General features: G+C 34.8%; 1 protein-coding gene across 2 annotated transcripts in view; it reads left to right on the top strand.

The window, feature by feature from the left end:
- The window catches only part of DOK6 (docking protein 6), a 253,569-nt gene that overhangs the window by 24,044 nt on the left and 202,274 nt on the right, over positions 1 to 27,251 (top strand). The window lies entirely within an intron of this gene.

Genomic DNA, 27,251 nt, shown 5'->3' with positions numbered 1-27,251 from the left:
TTATTTCATTTCAGTGATCTAATTATTTCATGGCGTAATATTTTATATATAAGCCCGAAGCAGAATTCCACTGTTAAACTCCCTGAGTTTAGTAATTGCTCATCATTTGCAATTTGTACTTGTTCTGGACAATAGATATGTTGCTCAACAAAACAAACTTTTCCATGTCATTTGCTTCATTGGTGAAAGGCAGCTGAGGAATAGTAGCAGAAATATGTTTACAGAAGGAAAAGAGATTACTAAAGGACTAGAACTGATAATAACAAAATATTTAATAATAGTATTGATGAACAGTTTCAAATGAGAGTCTATAATGGGCTATAAAGTTCACAGTTGAAATATTATGCATATGTTATGGATTTTTCTCCATAGTATTTAGGAGCTTGTGTGAATAAGCTACAAGACGCTGAATGTGCATAGAAAAGGAAAATGTTGTTTGCCTAAGGACAGAGAATGCTGCCATTAATTTTATTATAAAAAATTACTCAAAACATTAAAAAAAATATGTATCTGACATTGTGCTTGGAAACAGTTTGTGCTTCAGTTTCTGCTGAGTTCTCTAGAGACAGATTATAAAATTAGTTCTGTTGCAGATTTTTTGTTGTTCCATATCTCCTTTAAGGTAGCATAAAAATGGCAAGTCTCTGGCATAGGGAAAAAAACCCCACAAAAATAAGATTTCTATGATATAGTAAGATTAAAAATAAATTATTTTAACAGAAATATCTAATGTTGGATTGATTAATTGGAACACATCAGAGAAAGTAAAAATTAAAGCTAGGAATAGAAGCATCTGTTTAATCTCTAGGCACAAACTTCAGACAACTCCATCATTTTAAACAGCACAACAAATATAATTACCTTATTTACGGTCTTTGTATTAGTGGAAGGAGCTTCAGTCAGATTTTTTTGTTCTGCTTTTAACTAGGGACCCATCTTATGCTGTGTCTTTAAAAACCATGCAATTAATTACAGAGTAAAAAAATAAAACAAAAACCCCCAAACTGACAAACATTTCTAGCAAGCTTAACACCTATTCAGCCTTGATAACAGCTGGGTTCTGTGATAATATAACAGTAGTCTACCTCAAATTAATGTTTCCACATAAAGTACTGCTGTCAGAAAACCAAAATCCTTGATTTGAATGCAAATGACAATTAAACACAGTCCTGAAATTCTTGTTGTTCTGAATTAGAATGAAAATAAAATAATTTTTTTTAAAGTGTATGCTTAACTTTCACATTTATCAGATGGATGTCTGTAGAAGTAAAAACCTGAATGAATTGATTTTGAGAGGAAAATACATTGGAATTGGAGAATATAAACAATGCAGACAAACATTTGAATAATTCTGCAGGATTTGATTCAGTAAGTCCACTTGCGTGTGCCAGGGAAACATGTTATTCAACAAATACTCTTGACTCAGACTGCTTTTTAGATAAGTGCCTGAAATTCATAAAATAAGGAAGAACGTTTATGAAATATTAAGATATCATCTTGACAGTTGAAATGCAGTGCTACAGGGCTCACTGCATAAAAATTATATCATTCTGCTGGCTTTGAAATGTTTTATGATACTTCTTGAGGGCCTTGCAACATTAATTTTAAATCAAAAAATTATTCCAAAAATAAGTGGAATAGCGTGTCTTTGCAAATGGCAAAATGATCTGTTAGAAGAGGGATGGAGCCATAAAAAATCCAAATCCATTGCAATTCCCTGTTGTAGTCAATAATGCTTATCAATATCCTACTGTCAGAGTGTAAGGTTCTTCTTAATTTTTAACCAGTATTTCCTTTACAGAAGAAATTATAAATGCCATTGCAGCTCAGTATTAGTAAGGGTTTCCCATTCTTAATGAACAATGAAAAGTACTTATACAGAAGTCTTTCAAGATCAAATACTGTGATGTTTCCCAAGTCCTTTTCTCTCTGCCATTTCTTTTCCTCAAAAGTATCTCTCCTGAACAAGTTGCTGGGGAAAAGATGTGGCATAATAACAGTGGGTGTCCGAGAGTGCCTTTAAGAAGCACAAAATTGATGGGCTTGTTGTGAATCAGGGGATGACTGTAAGAAAAACTAAATTTTTTTTCTGAAGCACAGCTTGCCATTTCATTATGATTCATAGGTATAAGGGTAATGTCTTCTTTCACTTGATGGAGGACTTAAATGATACTTCCTGTGTCGTGGACTGGTCTTAATGTGACCGTCATGTTCTTGAGAAAGATAGCAGCAGCATTGCTTCTCTTTTAGCACCACCGTGTCAGGGATGAATCGTAGCATTCCTTATCCTTCCTTTGCACTGGTAAGTACAGTGATCATTCATGGCTGATCTTCACTTAACTCAGGACTGTAAAGCTGGACAGAGAAAAAAGCAAGCTGTCATCATTAGGGAATCAGCAGGTTCACAAGTAAAAACAATTCTTTCTGATTTGGAAGTGATGTAGAATTGTTGTCCCTTAGGTGAGGTTAAAGAGTTTGCTTGCCCCTTGGGTGAAGGTTGCACACTCAATTTCAGACAGAAAAAGATTGATCCTAACTCCCCAGAAATCAGTGATTTTTAAATTTTTTCCTAACTTAATGGACATTTTCTTGTGTTATAACTTTACTTCTTGAAAAATTTGATCAATTTTTTAAGCACTTTCAGTAACTCTATAATCCTTCCTTCCTCATTGGCCATAATACATCATGCAGATTTGAGACAGGGGATATATCTTGCTTTCAATCATAAAATAACTTCTCATTTTGCTTTATGGAAGCCTTTTTCTGATATGTGTGTACAATTGCTTACTTCCTGAGTAGCTGGTTGCTGTGCAACCACTTTTGTGGGATTCTGCATAATGGCACAGGGTGGCTCTAAATCCCACTCTGCTGGTGCTGTTCATTGAGGCAGTGGCTGTCATTGTAACTGCACTGCTTATTTCACTGAGACACACAGCAAATGGCATTGGGGGCACATGTAAACAGTTCACACAGAAGGGGTGCAGTACTTCGAGTTTGAATGCTGTGTCATCATAAATGGCATTTTTTTTGCTACTGACATTTTGTATGAGACTTGTATGTAACTGTGAGGGACACTTAAGTGAGAATTTAGAGTCTCTACTTTTGAAGAACATTTTTATAAAATTAGTGCCCATTTTATTACTTGTTACTTATGCCAAAGATATTTTTTTAAGTGTTTATTCAGTGTATTAGCTTAAATGATGGAAAACCTCTCCTCCTCACAGCCTTGCTCAGTCCTGTTTTTCATTAAAATATTCCATGATTTGTCGTGCCTATGTTTCAATATATTTGTGGAGCATTTTATACTTGGTATTAACTGATTAATCCTCGAAGATTATGAAGTCCTCAAATCTGTGTATAATTCAACAAATCCAGATTAAAAAGCTTTTAGGAATTGAAAATCATTAATCTCTTGGGGACCTGAACAATTATTTCATTTTTTTGCCAAGGAAACCAACCCATTAAAAATCATCATGTGCTTTAAGTCCTCTGAAGCCAGAGGGCTGAGTGACACTATTGCCTGGTTTTCATTTGCTCGATCATTTATTTCTTTCCAGCTGGCTCCTTAGAAGCTGATTTTGAAGAGCTCTTCCCACACCAAACATACTCATTCATACGAGAAGTATACAGCCAGTTTGCACAGATACGTAAACTTCATGAACAACAGAATAATTTATCTTTCATTTGATTACAACCCTTACCTTCTCATATTTTTTAAAAAACATCTGTTAGAATTAGTAAAATAGTTAACAAACTTAGCCAATTAATTGGAGCTTAGCAGCTGAAAAATGAATTATAAAAATTATGTTTGGACTAAACCAGAGATTACCATTTTCTGTTCTGAGATATGAATTCTGAATTATGGTAATTCTGATGAGGAAGACCTCCAAAAGGTGGGAAGTTTCTAAAATTCAATTGATACTACTTTATGTGATTTGGTGTATGAGTTTTGTGCAAGTTAGATTCTTGTTACCCAAATACTGACTGGTCCATATATTTTTTTTTTAAATCATCCCATGTGTACAGTTTTATCTGAGTTTGAAAATTGATTATTTCTCTCAATTAATGCCTCTTTGTTTTAGAGGAGGCTTTTAGTTTTGGTGTTGTGTTTTGTCTTGATTTTTTTTCTTTTTGAAAGGAGTATCTTCAAGGTGGCATACAGTAAGAATTGTGTTTAATACCAGTGAGCCTGGACCATGATTTAGTAATGACTTGGAATGACAAGCTGCTGTCTTTTACAAGCCACATACAAGCCTTCCAAAGGAAGGAAGAGAACAGTTTCATTAATCGTGTCACTGATCATTAATCAGTGGTTTATCCTAGGTGGTATATCATAAGTATATATGATCACTGAAGATACTTGGAATTATACTAACATACTAAAGTGTTTTTTTCCTTTTAAGGCAGACACATTGGCTGCTTGTTGCCAAAACAGAGTTTCTTGCAAAACGTGAAATTGTTTAAATTCCATTTATTTTCCCTGGAGACATAGAATGGTATATGGTTCCCCAGGTTTAGGCTGAACAGATCTGAATGTTCAATCCTCTGTTCTTCTCACTGAGCTCCTTGTATTTAGTTGAGGTAGGTAAATCACCTGTCAGGAACTCAATTAAACTTGGAAGTCTACAATCAAGAACTATAGACAGATACCTCTAAAGTACGACATCCCAGATCCCATAGAGGGGTGGGTCACAGTTCTGAGATGCTCCTCTGCTTGTATTGCGTAGGAAATCCCAGGCAGAAGTCAAGGATGCAGAAGATAATACTGAGTGATCGTGAAATCCTGGATGCAATACAGTTAATAAGACTGTGAGACAAAAGTAAACATAATAGGGGAAGAAAAAATATTATTCAAAGCTTCTCCTTTTTAGAAATTCATGCTGCTCTAACTCACATAGGAATGTGATACTTGGCTGAGTGCTTCTTTACTTCTCTTTTGCATGTTTCTTGTTACAGTAATAATTAAAGATTGTTCATTCCCCACATTATCAGGAATTCTAATGGTTGTACCAAGCAGAAAATTTGCCAAGAACAATACCCTTTGAATCACTTAAAGATAATTAGCTTTTTTTTTTTTTTTCCATTCTCTTCTTGAGACTTTTTTTTCACACCGTAGGCATTTAGAGGAATAAAGGATTTTTGGCATTAAAGGACTAAAAGTCTTTTTAGGATAAATTCAATAGTAGGCTAAGATAGTATTTCTTGTAAAATTTTGTACTTAAATCAGTATTGAAGTGTAAAGTACAGTATATGTACTTCTGTCTGCAGGATTTCAAGCTGAAAATAATTTTTTTCAGAACAGTAATAATAATAATAATAGTACAAAGTTTGTCATTTTTCCACTCAGGTATGATGCCTGACCCCAAGCATATCCCTGTTTACTTATTAATCACCATAGTATTTGGTAGCAGAAAGCAACAGAAATGGTAGAAATATTAATTACTCAATTAGAAGATGGAAAACATATTGGAATTTTTTTCAAACCATTGTGAATACTTTCTTGGACCACATATTTTCTATATTTTCTATATTATCACTTCATAAATTCTTTCATCTTGTCCCAGTTGATTTGTTTTTACATTTCTCCAAGACTCCAGAAGATTTATTAAATGGAATTGAAATATGCTTTTAAAAAAGCTAAAATTCTCCTGAGATTTTAGGTTTATAGTAGCTTTAGTTTTTGTGTGGTAACTGTATAAAGAATCTAGAGACTGACTCAGTCCAGGGTTGCTGCTTTGCTTACACAACATATTCTCTGCTGGAACATGCACAAGGATGACAGTGCAGGCATGTGAGCGGGTTTAAGTCAGTAGGTTAAGTACTAACAGAGGGATGCTCTCATTACAAGTATTAACTGATTCCCCGAAGGAGTGTAGTAATTTATATCATAGAAACAAGGCAGCAAATAAAAATACCCATTTTTCTTAAACAATTAAATTGAATTCAATTAAACTGAATTCATAATGGTGGTCATTGTTGATGGCTGAGTGAAAGGTCATTCCAATTCAGAATGCAAAGTCAGGATGGGAAGAAACTTGATTCAGGAAGATTTAGTGTCTCTTCTTCCTCTAGTATTTCTCTTGGAAAGGAGCTGTGAAAGCTTCTTAGCCTGTATTGGATACCAACCAAACTACAGGTACAATCAAGATTATGTCAGTTTTCTGATGTCTGTAGTGTCTTCTGCTTTTTCTCATTTTAGTTACTACCCTCCATGATTTCCATGCTCTCAAGACAACAGGATAATTTGTAAAGGTTAGAAATTTATGCTAAACATCTTACAAGGCATTACTGGAAGTTTATTCATTATTCTTTACCTGTTCCAAAGTGTGATCTGACCCATGGGAAGCCTGGAGAACTCTCTCAGCCCAGCAGAACATGCAGCTGCTTTGCCTTCAGAGGTATTCTAAATCCTTGGGTTCGAAAGGGAACCTTTGATGAGACTACCTACCACATCACACCTTTTTTTCTGAGTTTGACTTCTGCCTGCTTCAAAAGGAGATGGTTGTACTTTTTGCAAATTTCTAGCACCATCTCCACTTGCTCTACAGAGGCACTGGATTAGTGAATGAAGGGAGGAAAAAACTCAACAATTGGCTCAGTCGTTCTTGACCACGTGTCAGAAGTAATCCTGAGGCTGTGGGGTTTTGAGGTGCAGCATGCCTCAGAAAACTGCAGCTTCTCTCACTGTGTGTCTGAATAGTCTCCTTGTGAATTTTCTTTGTCTGGGGCCATTCCTATCCCCAGGTACTTACATGTATATTCCTTCTTTGGTGGCTCAGCTGGTTTTGCATTGCTATTTATGGTTCATTTTGGTTCATGGGTTAGTAGAAATCGATAGGAATTTTGAACAAGAATACTGATTTGACTTTCTGTTTACTGTGACTAGTCTATTAATAGCAAGTCTACTGATTTCAAACACTCAAATGTGGAAATAGTCACTAAAATGTGACCATATAAGGTAAAGTTTTCTAGATTATTAATTTTATTTCTTTAAGGAAAGTGGGATGCCTTTGTTAAGTACTTTAAGTACATATAGCCTTTTCTTTTAAGGGCCTGCATTCTCACAAGGGAACCACTCAGTGCTGTGATTGAATTAATGCAAATTGGATGGGAAGATTGGGCTGGGGTAGGAGCAATTGAATTTAGAAAGTTTATGAGAGCTGCTAGTTCAGGGTGAATAATAAAATAAAGACAGCAGTTTTGCAATTTTGAAAAGCTCTGTGCTATGTAATAGACTATAATTTAATTCTAAGAGACTTTTTTTATTAGATTTTTTTCCCAAGTAAAATCACAATTCCTATTGTTCCTTATCATATGTCTCATTACTGCTGCAAGTATTATCCTCTTTATATGATTAGAGTGATTCATACTTAGCTATCTTTGTTGTTTTGTACACAATTGCAGGTAAATAATGGAAGCAATTTGATGCTTCTGAATAGACCAATAGGTACTTTGGGGTTTTTCTAAACAGGGATGTGTATTTTAGCAAAGGAGTGATGATAAGCCTTACATTGAGATCATCAACAGATGCATAACTCTGATAAAATGTCTCAGCATTGGTCAGAGTAATAAGCCTGTGCCAAGCAGTGGTTCCTAGTTTCACAATAAGCATGTATGAAGTTTGTCATCATTTACGCTCATTATCCTTTGTAGATACTTCTGGAAAATATGTTATTATAATTTGTATATTTGAACATAAAACTGTCATAAGTATGTACCTAACAAACAAAATAATCACTCTTTGAGGGAAGTTGGTTCTGTGAGAGAAGGAATACTTTTCATGCTCTGCTGAGTACTTCCAAATCCAGACAAAGCCAAAGTGAATTGGAAAAGTGAGGTTTCAGTCTGCTACATTTTGGAGTTGAAAGGGCTTCACTGGTTCGGCAGAAAAAACCACTCGGTTCCAGTTCCTGAAGAAGCAATGGTTTAAGAAATCTAAAACCAGGGGAGTGATGACTTAAAGAAAAGAAATGTGTTATTGGTGAAACTGTATGATGTATTGAGACTTTGTTCTTACTGTTGCTCAGAGTTGTGTGTAGCTATAAATTCAACAGGATGGCAGTGTCTGAAGCTATCTTAGTGTTGATTGCCTGGTTATTTTTTACTTCAAAAATTTTAATTAATGCTTACCTGGGGTAAGAGATCCTGCATTTTGGCTTCTGGATTTTACTTGTGGATCAGAGCACAAATTTAAATTCTTCTCAAAAAATATAGTTAAACTTTCACAAAATGGATCAAAGGATATTGGGTATTACATTTTGCCTGCCTTAGGACATCTCGAGAAATTTGGTTTAGTTACTGCATACCCACATTAATTATTGTATGGTAGTGCAAGAACATTTTTTATTTATTAGCTTTTCTACCTCTTGAATTTTCAATTTTAAACTGATGATTAAAACTTTACTAAAGCTGCTGACTCATATTTTTACATTTCACTCCCTATTTGCCTTCCCCTTTTCCCCTTTGGATTCAGATAGTAATTAACATAGCAGATGTCATTCAAACTAAGTGCAGAGGAAAATCAGTTGAAAGTATTACACTAGGAAATGTTCTAGACTCAGTTATAAACAGTATAATTAAAATATTGACAAATAACTGAGTTGTAAAGGACAAATCCTTCCTATATTTTTCTGTGAAAATACTAGTTTTAATTTTTTGGGGTATGCTTGTCTTTGGTAATCTCTCTGTTTGTCTCTAAGAAGAAAAGTAAGACTTGTAAGTCAGTAAAGCTGAAACTCCATTGATATAGTGGTAGCAGTAATATATTGAAAGTTGTGTATACCTGTGCTAATTAAAAATTATACAGAAACATTTCCTAAAGGATGATTTCGGGCTTGCAAAGAATACTGTACAAAATGGGCAGAACTCTTAGGGGAATAAATATACACAGTTATGCAGATACTTTCAAGTGATTCAGTGATCTAAATATATTGAGAAGCCAAGTCTTAAGTTTGTTCTGTAGAAGTCAGCGTCACCTCCTCCTTCATCGTGAAATGGTCCAAATGACTGAATCCACCAGACAGGTTTCCACTGTTAGATATATTCACTAGGTCCTGAAATAAGCCCACCAATTCGGTATCAGTAATTTGTGGAAGTGCAGAGCTCTGTAAAGAACTAATGTCCCTTCACCTTGGATTGTTAATTTTTCTTCTACTGTTATAAGACATGTAGTCAACCTACAACATGAAAAAATACACAAGCATGTATACGTATCATTCTTGTTCTGAGAAGTTCAGATGCTATTTGTATATTTAAAATCTGAACTACTTTCCAAGGTAGAGGTAGAACAAGGTAATTTTTTTTTATGCTCTATGAAGCATAAGACTGGGACACTGTTGTTCTTTGTGACATTTTTTCTCTGTATCTGCAAACATACTCTTTAAAATTCAAAACACAAACTATGGTGAAATTTAAGAAGTGGAACTAAAAGGAGAAGGTAACAAAGGGAAGATGATAGTTACAGTGAGAGAAGCAAGAGTTTGAAAATTTATATATATAGATTCAAGGTGCTCTTCTTTGGGATGCAAATAATAATGCATGAAAAATACATTACTCTCTCACTATTATTTTAATTTATTGTATGATGTTAATTCAAATTCATTTCTTATGAAGAGCCTTCCAGGGACATTTTTCAGAATATATTATCATAATTTTTAGGTTTTCGTATTGCTTAATATTAAAATAAATGTTAAAATAAATATTAATGATTTTTATTAACATGGGAAATAAATGTTCATAGCAATAACAGGCTCTAATAATGGAAATAATACCTGTCAGAAACTTAGGGATCATCCTTTAATGTTTGTGTAACATCAGTTAAATGAATGTGAAAACCATAGATTGGTAAGGATGGAGTGGCATTTCTCCAAGTGGAAGTAATCTTTAAGAGCTTGTCCAAAAATAGTTACAGATGTTTAAAGTGACATTTAATTATTTTTTCAGGTTTTATTGATGTTTTTGTTAGGTTTTGTTAGCATTTCCGCTTCTGGACTGTGGCTTTTATTCAAACCCAAGATGTCATGATTTCGTGATGCCTGTGTTTATGATACTGCCACATGTTGCTGTGGAAATTATTAGAAAGTCATAAATAAAAGGCCTACTTCTGTATGAGGCTTTTCTTTCTTTGCTTCTCCTTATTTTTAAATTTATTTAGCTATACAGCTACTACAAATATTCAGTATTATTCAGGATACAATTAGGGAAGTATGAGAGCCAAAAGTGCAAGTAATCTCCAGATGTTTCAAGAAAAGACTTGAATAATCAATAGGAATTTAGTATACTTTTTCTACATGAATTCTGATGTTTAAAACAGTTGTTTTAATATATTCATCGCAAATGTCTTTTGATTTGTAGCAGTTATATTACTTTTACTTGTAAGTGCTTTCCATCTGACTGTTTCTAAGCTTTCTTTCCTGAAAACGTTAATTAAATTAATGTTCTGATGTACAGTAGGTTAATCCAATTTTCATTTTACAGATGAAGAAACTATATCTAAAAAGGTCACATCTCAAGTCAGTGACAGATGGAGGTACACAGTACTCTTCCACCTTAGCCACTGAGAAAAAATAAGTCTTTCTTCGATCTTGCATTTGCAACTGTTACCATGACCAAACATAAATGCCCAGAAATTGAACTTTTCACTCTTAGACTACATATTTCCATCAGATGAAGGGGGGAGGAGGGAATGAAAACTTTAGGAGGTAGCCAAAGCAGAGGAATAGCATCATTCAAGTAGACCAGTCACTAGATATTGGACTAAAATTTTTCCATATAGTATGTGTTTATGTGAATAGATACGAGTATATGTGTATATGAATTTACGTATTCTTAATGTATTTTTAAGCTAATTTTCAAAGAGCTGTGGAAAATATTTCAGGGGATTTGCAGTTGAATTTTATCTTGAGGGATATATCAGAAAGGATTATACTTTCCAGAGATGTCTGTTTCCCCAGAGTTTGAAAGGAAAGTGCTGCTCAGTACTCCAAACCAAAAACTAATAGGAAAAAAAAATCTGTAGTGGAAGGAGCAGCTGGCATTTTCTGCAGAATTGAAATTCTGAAAGTTTATTTATAGAAAAAATGTTTCATTTCAAACTTCTAAGTAGGCTTTTGAGACCCTCTCTCTTCCTGAAAATCCTACACATTCTTAAATCCAAGCTCCTGGGAATTTTATCTAAAGAGCATTTGGATTCATATTGAGGACCTGGTATCTAGGTTTTGCACGATTTCTAGGTTGTTCCTGAGGTTTTGAGATGTCTGAATGTATTTTTTGGTTGAATTTGAAAGCTGTGAGATCCAAATCTCCCCACCAGGCTAGTTCTAGACTGAAAGGACTGAAAAACCTGTGAACTTTGGCTTCAGAATGGTTTTACATGCAGGAAGGATGTTTCTAGGTGACTTGGAATAGTTTTCTAAAAGAAAAATTATGATTTTTTATGAAAACTGAAATTTTCCCTTGAAAGTCATGACACTTGTAGAATATGCATTTTCTACCCAAGTCATTGATGAAAGAGTGTGTTCCAGATGAGAACCTCAGTCAGTTTCTGATAGGGTTGTTAATAATTACTGAAGACATTAGAGATGTAAGCAAACTAGCTTTTGTAATTGAATGTAGCAAGGTATTTGAATATAGGGAGTAATTTTATTACCTAGAAATGCAGTTAGATACATATTTATCCAAATTTAATTTTTAGCAAGACTCTGAGATAACTGCCATTGCTCGTACTTTTTCTCTCTATCCTGAGTGAATGGCACCACAGTATAACATCTGAATAACTTCACCCTCATGAGCACATACTGGTGTGTTGAAACACTCTGCTTTGTTTGCACTTTACATTTCCTTGTTCACCTGCATAGGTGATCTTCTGTTCCAATCCTATTTTCATTTATGTCACCAGGGAAGCCAGTTGTTGGGGGGCAACACATGCACAGCTGGTTACAAATCTCTCCTCTCCTGCACCTGGTCTTAGACTCCCTACCTGTGCAATAGATGACCCCTAGAACTTCCATCTCCCTGCTTGCAGCACTTGGACCTATGAGCCCCTGATATACATGGTCTCACTTGAGTTGCTGGCACTCAGACTTCATCCTGTGCTTGCAGGTTAGTCCAGCTCAAAGTTCACTGGCTCCCATACATGCATGCTCAGAGCTGAGAGTGTACCCACACAGAAGATAGGCTTTAGTCAGGAGATAGGGTGGGCCACGGTGTAGCACAAGGCTCAGGCAAGCAGGCAGGTGTGCTGAACAACCTTTTAACATGCAACCAACATCTGTCCTTTTTTATTTTCCCACTTTTATCCCTTCCAGATCCATCTTGACCCCTCTTTTTACATATCTTTGGTCCTTTCCCTAAACATCTCTTTTTAAGTGTTACAGAATACCAAATATTTTCTCTGCTTTATTCCCAAATTCTCTCATAATAAGTCCTATACCTTGATGACCCTATCTAATGAGCATGGCTTCTTGGAGAGAGTTTCCTTGTTTACCTGCTTCAGTGGGTGTCTTCAACAGGGACAGCCATCTAATTGTTTTCCTTCAATGGCCTTTGGAGTGGCTGGTGGTGTGGGTCATTTTCCTTTCTTAGGTTACTGGGGGTTGTACACCTATATCTGGTCCTCTGTGTATATGGTTGTCAGCTGTTCTTCAGAAAACCTAGCATTTGCCATCAAAAAAGATCACTGTTAATTATGTTAGTCTGCAGGCCACATAAAAAGTTACCTAAAGCAGAGGTTGTGTAGGACTAAGGGTCCTTACCAAAACTGTGATTTGCGCTACCCCTTTTCACAACTGCTTTGTGTGAATTCTCGTGCTCTCTTATGTCCAGTAGAACTTTAGTCCTAAGGTTTCAGAAATTAAAATTACTTCCATTTTTACCATGGAAAAGCTAGATTTATGAGACATGCTACGGTCACTTTTATTAGATTGAAGCAGAAGTTACCAATTTCTTTTTGTAGCATAGCCACTGCTATTTATATATCCTGCCCTAAAGCAGTACTTCAGGAAATTAGTGCAGTTCAGATCTAGGTGCAAACTGACCTCACCTGAAAGTTGCCTAACACACAGAGGGAGTGGATTTAAAGAAAAGTTTAAGTCTTTTGTCTTTCTGCAAGATATGATCTGCAAGATATTTCTGCAAATATGATCAGGTAGCTTCTTGTATAATAATAACTTGGTATAGGTTTCTTCCGTACAGAATACATATTTATAAGATTGTAACCTTCCCCCTAGTTTTCTAGATAAATAGGTCTTTTTTAGTTCAGACAGTTATTTTTTGTGGGATCAAATGTCTGAAAATAGAAAATGACTGATAGTCAGAACATTCAAGGAATTTATTTCTTTATGGAAATACGGGTAAAAAGGCATAATCTAAGTTATAGTTTTAAATAAACTTAATGAATGACAATTATTACTGTGATCTGGGAAAGAATATGGATAATCACAGGAAAACTGAGGTTTTCAGCAACTACAGCTTTAAAGGCATTAATATATATGTTTAATATATGTGTGTCCTTTTATAGCTGGAGTTTCATTTGGAGAGTGGTGAACAATTGCTTTTCCCCAGAAATTATTTTATTCACAAAAGCTACGGTATTTGGTGAATTTGCTTGATTAAAGTTTGTTAGAATAAAACCAGTCATCTATAATACTCTATTGGTTAAGCTGAACTACATTTCAAGACAAGTAGTTGAAGCTCCTTTTGGAAAACAAAATTGAAATCTACAGTGCCTCCCCTGCCTTCCCTTCAAAGTGACTTTTGTATTTTCTTAATTTAAAGAAGCATACAGAAAAATAACAGTAGAGAGATTTTTACTGTTGTTAATGACAGAGATATAAGGGGACATGCCTCAGACATAGGTCAATTACTGAGAGCTTTGTTTTAGTTTAAATATTGATGTTTACTGATTTCCTAGAGTTGGAACTATATCATGCCTGGTTGGTTTTTGTGATGTTTCTTCCCTTAGGAGAATATGAATGCATTTTTCGTTTTCTTTTGAATTTTTCTTAGCCAATTTGTACTGATGTTCTTATTAATGTGTTTCATTTTACGTTGTTTTCTTGTACTGCACTTTTCTTCAGAAGCATTTTGTTCGTCAGGGTAAAATGTAATCTGGAGTACTGGGTTCACTATTGCAGAGCTCTAATGTCTTGCTTGTTTCTGAATGATGCAGGCATTCCAAATATATGGTAATGAAACCTCTGTGTCTTATGATACTGAAATTTTGTCTGTGTTCTCTGAATTCACATATAAGAATAGTTGCAGTGTCAGATGAGATGGTAGGGTAGAAAAAACCTCACACAACAAAAAAACACAAAAGAACAGCTGATAATCATCTGGTTACTGTAAACTTCAATTTTGTGACACTTATTGAACAGCTAACGCCATTTACTGATGTGGTGTTTAAGGATGTGGTGTTTATCTTGTCCATATAGTGTGTTATTGAGAGAAAGAAGGGCTGAAATGCTTTAATGATATCATTGAGGGAAGGAGAGGTGACAGTTCTTGAGAAATGATTTTGCAGTCAAGTTACTAATATCCTCAGATAGGAAAAGCACAGTGCTGTTGTTTGCGTGGAAATCTGTATTGTACAATTGTTATGTGATTTTCATCTCTGCTCCACAAACAGAATATGGTAAGAGCTACATAATATATCAGAGCATCTCACTGTGGACTCTGGAGTAGCATAAGGTTCTCTTAAAGGAGTTCTGATGTTTTACATTAAATATATAAATACTATTTGAATTGAAAGCTACATTTACGTAGCCTTGTGTAATGAGTTGACCCTAATCAGCAGTCAGGTGCCCACACAACCACTCACTCACTCTCCCCGCTCCACAGGTTAGGAGAAAAAATAAGAAAAATGAAACTGAAAAATACATTGCTCGGGTAAAGACAAATTAATAGATGAAGGAAAGAAGGAGGAAACTGATTCAAAGAAACCACCTCCTACAAGCAGACTGTTGTCCAGCTGTTCACCAAGCATCAGCTGCATTTGGAGACAATCCTTCAGCTCCCTTCTTCTTCCTCTATACAAGTTCTTATTGCTGAACACTATGTTACATGGTATGGCTAATTTGGGTCATCTGTTCCAGGCTGTTTTCCCTCCCAGCTTCTTGCCATCCCATGCTGGGGACAGGGTCAAAGTAATAAGAAAAGAAAACCTTGATTCTGTGCAAGCACTTTTCCGACAATGGTCAAAACATTGCTGTGTTATTAATATGTTTGGCTGCAAATCCAGAACGCAGCACCATGCAGGCTGCAGTGAAGAAAATTAACTTCATCCCAGACAAACAAAGTAGACCTTGTTAGCAGAACTAATAAATGGAATATCATGTACCATTTTTAGAATCGTATCTGAAATGAAGAGAATTTATAGAAGTAGGTAGTAACACAATTAGATGGTGTGAACAGAGATGTACATTATGTAGAAGTGATAGTGGTTAGAGGCATATGAAAAAGTTGCAACCGTGCTTTATTTCTTAGGATATCTTTGCTCATTCTGCACTGTTTTCCATTATTTCTGTTTGAAGTATTTGCTATCATTTGTTCATGGCAGCTTACAATGAATGGTTTCATTTGTTTCTCAGTACAGGCAGGCATTAGGTCTTGCTGACCTTCAGCAATGCCGTGTTAGTCAGCAGAGTCATGCTTTTAAGTCTGGATTGAGTAAGGCCAAAAGTAACTGGCTTTATATGTTCTTTTTTTTTTCTAATTCATGCTTAATCTTTTTGAAAATGTATAATTCACTGTATTAGAACTGTTCATTCTTTAGGTTACAAAGGCAGATAAAAATGCAAAGATAAAGGAAAGGAAAAATGGAAGTACATAGCCAATATGAGATATTTGTGTTGTGCAACAGAGAGGGAAGAAATTAATTTTATTGTAGAGATTTGAGCTCTGTATTTTATTTTATTTTATTCCATTCCAGTCTGCATTGTGATAATTTTGCTTTTTTGCCCAGCACATTGTTGGAGCAGTATTTAGGCAGTAATTATTTTGTACATAAGCATACTTGAGATTTGAAAAAGTCCATTGTATTCTTGATATAATGAGTTTTATAAGTAATTACAAAAGGGTTTTTTTAATAAATCACCTCCCAAAAACTTCAAGAATACAAAAAATGGGATCTAACACCTAAATTCCAAAATTTACCACAATAAAAAAGATAACTGCCAATAAATATTCATGTCTAAAGCACAAAGTAACTGAGGACATACATTGTGTATTTTCAGTATGACTAGTAAATTGGAAGGAGATTAAGGTAAACTAAATCCTGAGGAATTGGCAAGGCAATGCAGGTCTATGTGGATCTTCCTGTATGTTTGCAAAAATGAGCTTCACCAAAGTACTTGCTTGGTGGTATCTTCAATTACGGATACTTTATTAATCCTTAAAATATAGCCTGAAAAATTCCAGTCCTACTTTTGGATTTTTCTTTTATCTTCCTGTTGGATATTTTCTCTAAATGCAGCCCTTTTTTTCTACCAAAAGTCTTACATAAATAAATTTTAAAGAAGATATTCAAATATCCATCTGTTCTCTGAAACTAATTCTATAAAAAGCTGACAGTAGACACGTTTTTAAACAAATTTCAGATTCAATTCAGAATTTATATTTAAAACTGATTTAATGGGAAGGTTAGAAAAGTCCACTTGAGACTTCATAAAATTATCCATACTATTCTTTAAAAAGCTTTTCTTCAGAAAAAGCCTGCATTTATCTGTTTGTTAGTAAGAGAAATGTAGTATTTTCTAATATCTTTTCTTCTAGGGGGGATTCAGCTCTGTGAAAAATAACTGGTTTTACCAGTGGACAAAAGACCAGGGAGTTACCAACTTGTAATGTAAAACCTGTGTAAAAATATATTGACTTCTTTGTGAGACATCTAGTGGACTTAAACTCAATTTCTGACTCGTATGTGTAGTTAATTATTTATAATAACATATATAGAGAGAGTCTGAATCAGAACATAAATTCTGATTTTACAGTGAGGCTTAGCTTTATTTCAGTTACTAGTCTTTTGTCTGGTTATATATGCATATATATCAAATGATACTGTTGCTGTATGAGAAATGTACACTGTGTTGCACTTGATGCATTCTTGCCACATAATAACACATACTATCAAGTTCAGTACTAGAAGAACTGAAAAAACATAACGGTTTGAGTGGCACGGTAAAGAAAATGTGTTTTTCTAAGTAACCAGTGTTGTGCAAAACTACTGTCTGTTCTTAAAAATGTCTTGGACATATGGACTAAATAGTTGATAGCAATGAAAGAATATTTGTGTATGAGTGTGTAGGAGTTTAGGAGAAGGAAAGAGAAGTAGGTGTTAAACATGACAGTAAGGTGGGAACAAGTGACAATGGGAGAATGAGAAATTTAAGGCAGAAACGTATCTCGTGCAAGTAATCCTTGATACTTACATAATTTTGTGTATGACTGTATCTACAAGCAATATCTGATTCAATACCTCTGTGCTCTTATTCTGCTGTAACTGTGATGCAGCTTATTCCTCTTTATTTTAAAGCAATTTTTATACATAATCATATTCTTTAAAGAAAATAATCTTGAGTACTGTCTTATGTGTCTTACCAGAGTGCTGGTAGCCATTGGAATAAGTTGCTTTGCATACAAGACACGTAAGACTCTTCAGTTGTGGTTTGGAAGTCCTTGAGTATTTATAATGAAATTTTGATGTTATAAAGTGTATCTTTACTTGACAGAATTCATGATACTGAAAAGGTGACAGATTCTGTATTTTTAAGGAAAAAATTACATATATCATGTACCTTATACTTTATCTTTTCAGGTTACATTCCAATCAAGTGTTCATACAGTAATTGACAGGAGTAGTTTTTTATATACTGAAATAAAATCAATTTATTTGTAATATATATGGAATATAAGAAAGAAATTATGTACTCTGCTTAGGTTTAGGGAAAAGTTCTCTAACCTCTAACAGCTAATTAATTTAGTTGCTGAGTGATTAAAAGAGCAGTGGATTGTATTAAGTTAACTCTCAGTAATGACCTGTTCTCCATTGGTATGCCTCTAACTTTATTACCTCTTGTGATAATTGAATAAAAACAGACCCGTGTAAGCTCCCAGGAAACAAAACAAATGCTAAATTACAATCTATTGTGTTTGTGTCATGCTGATTTTTGTTGCATATTTTATGGTTTTGTTTTCCCTCTGATTGATCACAACAGGTTTTCTTCATTAGCATGTGGTACGGGTTTGCATATGGAAGAACTAAAGATGAAAGGTTAGAAAGACTGTGTCAGAAGCTCATTGTCATAAAACAAACTTGTCAAGAGATTAAGTTTATTTTTATCAATAACATAAGATTTAAAAAAATAAATGTTGTGTCTTATTGACAGTTTACATTGTTAAGATCAATGGTTTGCTCCCCATTGTATTAACAAAAAAGGGCAACTAAAATGACCAAGCTCAAACTTGTGTATAGATAAGAAAGGATATTTTCAGTGTTTCATACGAAATGCAGGTTGTCTTAATCTAAAAACATCTCTTCTTTAAAACTCTCATTTCTTCAGGGCAGTCTTAAAAATGTGATGTTTTCAGTTGCACTGGTACATTCCTTGTGTTGATAACCATGTACAAGAATGGCTCCACTCTCTGGCTCATAAAGAGTGACCTCATAAAGTGAATTGATAAACCTGAATGAACTGAGAGAACCTCTCACCAAGAGCACCAAGGCATCCCGTGTAGGTTCTTACGACCTTTTATTCAGGGCATGTGCATCCTCTCGTAATTCATTCAATTATCTGATAGACACACACACACACACAAAAAAATTAGACTTCTTAATGTATTTTAATATTTTTTTCAGTTGTTTTTATGTTCCAGAAGAAGCATACGTAAAGAATTACAGACAATGTTTTGAAGAGGAAATGGTGCCAAGTTCATTCCTTTTTGTATCCCAGAGTTAATTCCAGACTTGTATCATACTTGTTCTGATGAACCCCTTCTTTCAGCAATTTATATACCTACATAGAGTATCCATTATGTGTGAGAAATAAAACTTTTGACCTTGATGCTTTGTCCCACTGCTTTATATATTCCCTTGGTGTCCAAGACCTAAGCATTTGTGATCTTGTAGATGAGAAAAAAGACTTTGTGTCCTGTAAGCAGCCAGTGTGGGGATGTGGTATATTTTCAGTTTCTTGTATTTCTGAGTATGCTCCTTGCTGTCTTGTGAAAGTGTTGTATATTCCTGGGGGTTGGTGGCTTCATGCCCAGGTATGTTGCATTTTTGGAGCTAGGAGGCAGGAAAGTATATATTATATGTGCTCAGTCATCTGCTAGGATGAGAGTCACTGTCTCGGCCAGCTATAGATAATAGAACACCTTCTTTATATAAAATATAAACTATCATGGTTCAATATCCTAAATTCAGGAGCAGTTCTACATTGTAGTCTGTGTCAAACAGTTTATAAATACAAGTTTTTAAACAAAGGAGATAACATTATAGATAAAATTCTCTACATATTTTCCTTTGCCAAAAACAAATATATGAACTTTATCCCAAGCTGTTATCAGCCAAATATTATTCATCCAGCCAAAATATTTAACTGTAGTGGAGGTTGTTTTGGGTCAATTTGTTTATGCAAAGAGGTTCTGCAATAATACATATACATATACATATCTTGAATATGTAAAGCAATACTTTTTTACCTGATACACAAGAGAGAGGTAGGACTTAATGAGCTCTGAATTTAAGCACTAGTGAGCTCACCACTCCTATGTCTTTGTTGACCAGCCAGGCAGCATTTTGGAGAGGAATGATTGGTACATGCAACTCCCTGGAAAGGGTCTTTATGGTTCCTATGTGTCTTTCCTCTACCATCAGCAGTGATGTGGGTGACACAAGGTATAAAACCTTCCTGTGTTGGCATTTACTTCCTTAAGCCGTTGACCTACTAATAATTAATAACTCTACTTCAGTCTATAATTGCAGCTAAATTTAGTAAGCTGTTTCATATCTTGCATCCTTGGTACAGAACGAGGGGTGTGGAGTGAGGGTTGGCTAGGGTAAGGGAGGACTGTAGCTGGGTTTGGAGAAAGAAAAGGTGACAAGTTACAGATTGTGGTTAGTTATCCTTTGTATTTGTGTATATTTTTTGCACATCATGCAGATGTAATTTTTCAGACCTTGCAGCTCACTTCACACCTTCCTCTGTACGTGAAATAGAGTAAGGGTGGTTGCTTTAGGATTCTGAAGTTGAAGAAATTTTAGCCTAGGTGATGATCCCTAGCAGAACATATCTGGCTTTTTGCTCAGAGCATTCATATACATTTAGTAAATTGTTCTGCCACTGTCACCAGTTGGAGTAAAAGTGTCACAGAGCAGTACAGGACAATTAAAATTAATGGATTCCCACCAACCAATGACAGCAAAGGGCCACTAAAAGTCATCCAGTTCTGCAGACTGCCCTGAACCCGCATTATGCCTATCTAAAATTGTGAGCAGGCCTGAGGAGCAGGACTTGGTAGATGAGAAGCTGGACATGACCTGGTGATGTGCACTCACAGCCCAGAAAGCCACCTGCATCATGGGCTTCATCAACAAGAGCGTGATTAGCAGGATGAGGGAGGTGATTCTGCCTTTCTGCTCTGCTCTTGTGAGACCCACACCTGGAGTGCTGCATCCAGCTCTGGGGCACCAAACACAAGAAGGGCATGGACCTGCTGGAGTAGGTCCAGATGAGAGCCAGAAGGATGCCTGGGGGCTTGTAGCACCCGTCCTGTAAGAACAGTCTGAGGGAGTTGGGATTGTTCAGTCTGGAGAAGAGAAGCTTCAGGAAGAACTTATAGCAGCCTTTGAGTACTTAAAATGAGCTTGCAAGAGGGATTGATGCGGCATAACATTTATTTTAGGTCATGTGTCTCTGTGTGTGTTAGTTCTTAGCAAGGCCTAGCAAAGAAAGTGTTAGTCTGTGCCTCCTAGGACTCAGCTGGCCAAAGTGTGTCATAGAAAAATAATTACTGTTGAGAAAATGGTTTAATGTTTAGGGTGAAGTTCATCTATTTTTGTTTTATGGAATCTGACCCTAAATATTTGTGAAGAATTTGAACGTCTGTGAAGAATTGCAGTGTACCTCCAGCAGTAAATATGAAATAGCAGTATCTTAATAATAAATCTGAAAATATATGTTTTTATATGTCTAAGAAAAATATAGCAGATTTTAGAGGCAATGAAAAGATAACATAAAATAGTATAGTGGCCTTTTGGGATACAGTTTCCTTTTATAAGCATATTAAAATAAACTGGTATCTGCTAGTCATCTTTTCTGACTTCAACAGGAAAAGTAAAACTGTAATGTTTGTACAATTCTAATGCCTTTTCATTGTTTTAAACTTTTATTTCTCAATGATTATTTATGTTGTAAATTTTCTAGTTTATTAGGCATACAAAAAATCAACTTGCAGTAGTAGCCTGGTCTTTTCTACTTTTACAGTCATTACACTGTAGCACTGATTGATTTACATTACCAGTGGCAATGAAGTGGTGTTGCAGCAAACAAGGCTTGAGTTCAATTAGAAAGTGTAATTTTAGCTAAGTACATATCCCAAAGTCAAGTGAGAAGATAAAAGTTCTCTCATGTGAATGAGCAGTATATTTTGCTACCCAGAAGAAATGTATCATCTACTTATTAAGAGCTACTTAAGTAGTCTTTAAGAACTGTATTAGAATATTGTTTTACCTCAGGTATTGCTACAGAAGCACAAATAAATAACACATATTATTCAGCTTGAGTTTAAAACAAGTCTCTGCTCCTTCGTAAAAGGAAAATATAGTATCAATTTCTGGAAGTTCTACAGTTTATGGTCTATGGAAGGTCAAATGAAATGAGATCCGTTTCAAATTCTAAACATTTAAAAAAGTGAGTTTCAAGGACAATGCCTAAGACATTGAACAGAGTTTGTCCTTTTGCATGGTTATGTTTATACACTAAGATAGTATTTTTTACTTCAAAAGAATCAGTTCCTTTCAACCTAACTTTTTCTTTTTTCTTTTTTTTCTTTTTTTGTTAGAATTTCAGTACCTATAAATAGAAGCTCTTGACATTTTGCATCATTCTCTACCCTTGCTCTTTATATAGAACGCCCATTGATTTCAATTCTGTATATTGAATTAGACTAGGGTGGATAGCTTTTCATTTGTAAAAGATGGTCGCCGTATTAACCTCTGTGCTCATAGAAAGTCTGTTAAATCTCCTTTAATTATGAAAAACCTTAAATAACATTTCAGGATTAAATTTTATAATTTCCAGGCCATCACAAATTGAGATGCCATGAATTTATGAAGGAGAGTACAGTGAGTTCTGAACATCTTTAAAATTCATGTTCCAAAAGTTTTGCAAAATTCTGGTTGCTTCTGCAAATGGGCATTTGGAGTCACAGTGACAGCTGGCATCCATGTAAGAGTATTTCAAATTATAAAAACATTCCAGTAATCACCTTCTATAGACTCACACGGAGATACTTCCATTGACTTCCCTCAGAAGCTTTCCCACATTATTACCTTGGAGAGGAAAAAAATTGTCCATGCTGTTTTGTCTGTCCCAGAAAGGGTCAAAGAATTTTTGTCAATCCAAAATTTCTGCTAGTGGTCTCTGTTCTAGACTGATTTAAGGATGAGTTGAACTATGAAATCTTCCTTCTCATTGATGTTCCCTGAGATTTGTCTTAAGAGGAAGGTGACAATGAAGGAAGAAAAGGATGTGGAAATATTTAATGTTTTGAACTGTAACATTGTTGCTTTTTTGTTTCCTTCTCTTTAAACAGCTTTTTCATAGTCCAGGTAAAACTGTCCATGATACTGTTGGATTGATGCAAACATGATCCTTGAATATCTGAAAGTTCAAGAGGTTGAAATTTTTGACTTGGGAAATGAAGGATGAGAGTGGACTGGAAAAAAACCCATGAAATTCCAGTAAAATTAGTTAATTGTTGAGAAATAAAGGGCATTAATTTCTCTAATACTTATTACTTCTGAATATACTAAATCTCAGAAGATATCAAGGCAATATGTTTTATGCCCAAGCTATTTGATATATCCAAGTTGAAAATATAATAATTTAATTCCCTTAACGTAAATAAGCAAGTCCTTACAATGCCTCAGTGGACAAATACCATGTTTCTAAAATACAGACACTATAGAGGGTAGGTTTGATTACATATAGAACTTCTGATAACAAAGGTATTAAATTGCTCTTCTGTTGATTGAGTGGATACTGGATGTGCCGCACAGACTCTACAAGCAGTAAAGAGAATACATGAGTCAAAATAACTTGTACACAGACTGCAGAAATTGGCATTTCCATTATGTTTGGATCTCCAAGTTGTGCAAAGGCAAAGTGACTTGAATACAATCCTTCTCCAGTATGGAAAAAATCACCCAGCTTTAAAACAAAGCGTAACATCCTTTTTATTATTTTGCTATTGATTTTCCTGTTTTGTATTTGGCAAGTGGGAAGATATAGCTAGCATCTCTGAAAGCATTGTCTTGAAAGGAGTGCATATGTTTTAAATGAAACATTTTTCTCTAGTAAAAAAAGGAGCTATTGTGAATACGTTTGAGGGATAATGCACAGTACTCCTTGTGAATAGTTATTTATTGTCCCAAGCCTTGATTTTAAAGCTTTGAGTAACTACAAAATGCTGAAGACCTCTTCTGCCTTAGAAACCTGTTCTTTAGGAACAGCTGAGTTTTTAGAAACTCTGTTCTTTAGCTACAAACCAAACTGTGTTTTCCCTAAGGAAGTAATCCAGAATTTTAAAGGCAGCAAGTCGAAAATACTGTGAACCAGATATCCAGAAAATGAGGGCCTATATATGATGTATCTGTGTTTCCTTTTGATAGGTTGGTGTTTTTTAAAGTAGAAGACTTTTACAAGTTTCTGTATTAGTTCTTCGTTTGAATAGCTTTTTTTTAGCATTGCCTTGAGAGAGCTTAGCATCTTCTAAAATTCCTTTCTTCAGATATTTCTGTAAAGCAAACAGATTTATTCCTTGTTACAAGAAAATCAATGTAATAGAATTTTGCATCAAAATACTAATTGTGATTGGTATTACAAGGAGGAAATCCAACAAGCATATTGTTTAGTAGAGAGATGTCTTTATTAATTGCACATGCTGTTCAGTTTTTCTTTGGTATATTTTTGAAAAAGACTTTCTCAATTAAAAGTGTGGTGGTAAAAGGTCTTGTAAAAAGAACGCCTTAGGTAGGTGGATTTTTTTCTGTTATTTCTGTGAATGGAAATTATGCAAAAAAGAACAAACAAGGAAATTAATAAAGGTCCTTATTAAAATAATTTAACCTTATAGTCAAAGTGATTTAAAAATTTGTGGCAGATAATTAGTCTCTAATTCCTTGTGTTTACAGTTTAAGAGGTCAGGAACTTTGGCTACGCCATTATTTCCTGTGCATTATGGTTAAACAGATATGGAGTCAGAATAAAATTTGGAGTTTGTGTTGGTAGAAAAGGAAGGATGTGCTATATCTTTCCTTGCAGGGAGACAGGATGTCAAGATATCATTTAATTTAGAAAAGTAGGAAATTTTGATCTCTAGTACATAACACTTGAATTCATAAACCTTCATGGTTCATTGTTTTATCCAAGCTTTTGCTTCAGGTTTAAGCTATATTTGCTCCACTTTGTCAGGAGTGTATAGACTGACACCTGACTACCTACTATCTGATGTGTGAGTATATGTTTTTAGGAAGCAGTTGAGCCTGTCTTGAGCATACAGCCATATGAAACATTGGCCAAACTAAGCAAAACAATCCAGCATTTTAGGGTCCATCTGTTAAAAATGTATTACAAAGCTGTTTTCTCCACTGCTGAAGGAAAGGGATCTAGCCCAGTATGTAGTTTATATAGTTATACTTACTTCAATTTATTATGATGTCTTGAATGCTTGCTTTTGCCTTGGGAAAGAAACATAAATTGTTTCATTTAATCAAAGACTTATCAAGAAATTCAGAATAGATTGCATGTGATTGGAATTAAATCTGTATTGTTAAAGGGCAGATATAAATATTGATTCAATTTTATTTTTAATTTAGCTAGGCCGGTAGTAAGAATTTTCTTTAAAGAGAAGTAAACTTTTCAAACCCCTACAAATACAAATATGCAGACAAGTGATTATGGAATTATGAACAGCAAAGCAGTTGTTATGTTGGCTCTGACTGAGCTGAAGCAATAGCATTTACCCAACTTTTGTAGCAGAATCAAAAACTGGGGGCAAATCCTGAGATTTTTTTCTCAAGCAAAGCTTTCCTGGCAATCAGTGATGGAGTGCTTTGAAAAGGAGCAGTTAGGTCCAAGTAGCTGGGAAGAGGACACTGAAAAGTAATAAAAGTGTGGGAATCAATAAATTAAGGCAATTAGCACCTGTGAAGAAGTATGAGAACATTGTATTATGTAGATACAATTTTTCATCAATTTTAGCTTACCTTATTGCACTTCCTAGATTTTCTGCCATTTCTCATTTATAAAATTGGTTTTAAATATTTATAGCTTGTAGTATTTTTCATATATTTTCGTAATATTGGTCGGTCTAGAATTTAGTACTTATTTTGAATTACTTTTTGCAATATTTTCAGTTCAGCCTTTTGGAAAGCATTGTTGAAGAAAAAACTTGTTCAGCTCCATTAAAACAAATAAACTGTCATAGATTACCGAGTTTAAGGAGATGTGTCCAAGGCTAATAATATAAGAAACTCTTTTAGCTTCATATTTTTAGGTGTAGATTTGCTACTGGAAGCATTTCTGACAGAAGTGCAGAGAGGTCATAGGTAGACAACACGAAGTTTGTAGAAGACCTTGCAACAGGGAGCTGGACTGATGAAACAGGAGGATGAAGAAGAATGTGAGCAAGAATGTGAGCAAGAGCTTATCCTTCTTCCCCCTTCTCCTGGGAAGAAGAAGGATAAGAAACAGAAAGAAATTGCAGAAAAAAAGGAAGAGACTGGGATGCTTTCCCAATTGAGAGATTAGCACTGGTGCGTAGTGAGGCTTGTTTTGTACTTTGAAGGCTTTAGGAATAGGTTAGATAGCCAAGAGGAATGGCAGTGAGACAAAATCCAGGGAGGCTGAAAGTTCAGAGTAAACACGAAGCAGTGTAAACTTTTTTTTATAATATATGTGTACAAGGATAGAAGTTTAAGATTGCACATGCAGTTTTAATTCTATATCATTTCCTTTTTTGAGTGTTTGTTTGTTTTTTTGAGGGTGGGGGAGTGTGCCTAAAAGAAATATAGGAGCTTAAAGCAAACTGGAAAAAAGGAAATGTTTTTTCACTGCATGGTGTCATACAGATGCCCACTGTGTCAATCATCTAGATTTAAAAATATAGATTCATGCCATGAGGTGCTGCTATTCTAGAAATAATTTCATGAATGACAATAGTTAATTGCCACTTACTCATGATAGAATCACTTTTCTGCCAGAATGTAGAAAGCAAGTGTGGATTTAAGGAGCAGTAAGTTGTCTTCTGTATTTTCAAGGCAATGTTTCTCTGAGATTTTGTATCTGAAAAGGCCATGTGGTATTTATTTGGTGGTTTTCTTTCTCTATTTCTCTTTTATTTCCTTTCTTCAGGCTGGAAAATTTATAGTAGCACAAACATTCTACCTAGCCTTTTTTTACTGAGATAACTATTGCTATGAATACAGGTATTAAAAGAAGAAGCAATCTAAAAACATATGGTAGACCTAATATTGCAATACTCCTAATTGGCATACATCAATTTGTTAGATAATTTTATCTTAGTAAGTGACAGTCCTGTGGATATGGCATTTTATGAGAAAAGAAAGAAATTCAAGAACCATTTAGAAATGTATGACAGGCTTCAGGAAAATCGGGTGAAAAAGTACAATATGATTTGAATATTTTTAGAAGATTAGCAAGATTTTCTGTGTGTGGTTATTTTTTAAAGTTTACATAGTTTCAACAGGATAAGTGAATTCCAATCTCCATGAAACTTGCCAATCTTAACTGGCATTTGTGAAAAAATAATCATAATACTTATTCCTTCCACCATTCCGTCTGTAGAGCTGAGGGAGCTCTGGCATAGTTTGAGCTGAGTGTCCTTTCATTGCTGTGTGAATATTCTTTCAAATACTATATATTAAGTACAATATCACTGCTTTATCTAGAGTGTTTGAGCTCTTTTGCATAAACAATTCTATTTTTGTTATAACTCCTGTTATAATCATCTTT

The sequence above is a fragment of the Corvus moneduloides genome, chromosome 1, assembly GCF_009650955.1.
Source record: "Corvus moneduloides isolate bCorMon1 chromosome 1, bCorMon1.pri, whole genome shotgun sequence".
Lineage (NCBI taxonomy): Eukaryota > Metazoa > Chordata > Aves > Passeriformes > Corvidae > Corvus > Corvus moneduloides.
This window is presented reverse-complemented; position numbering and strand designations above follow the sequence as displayed.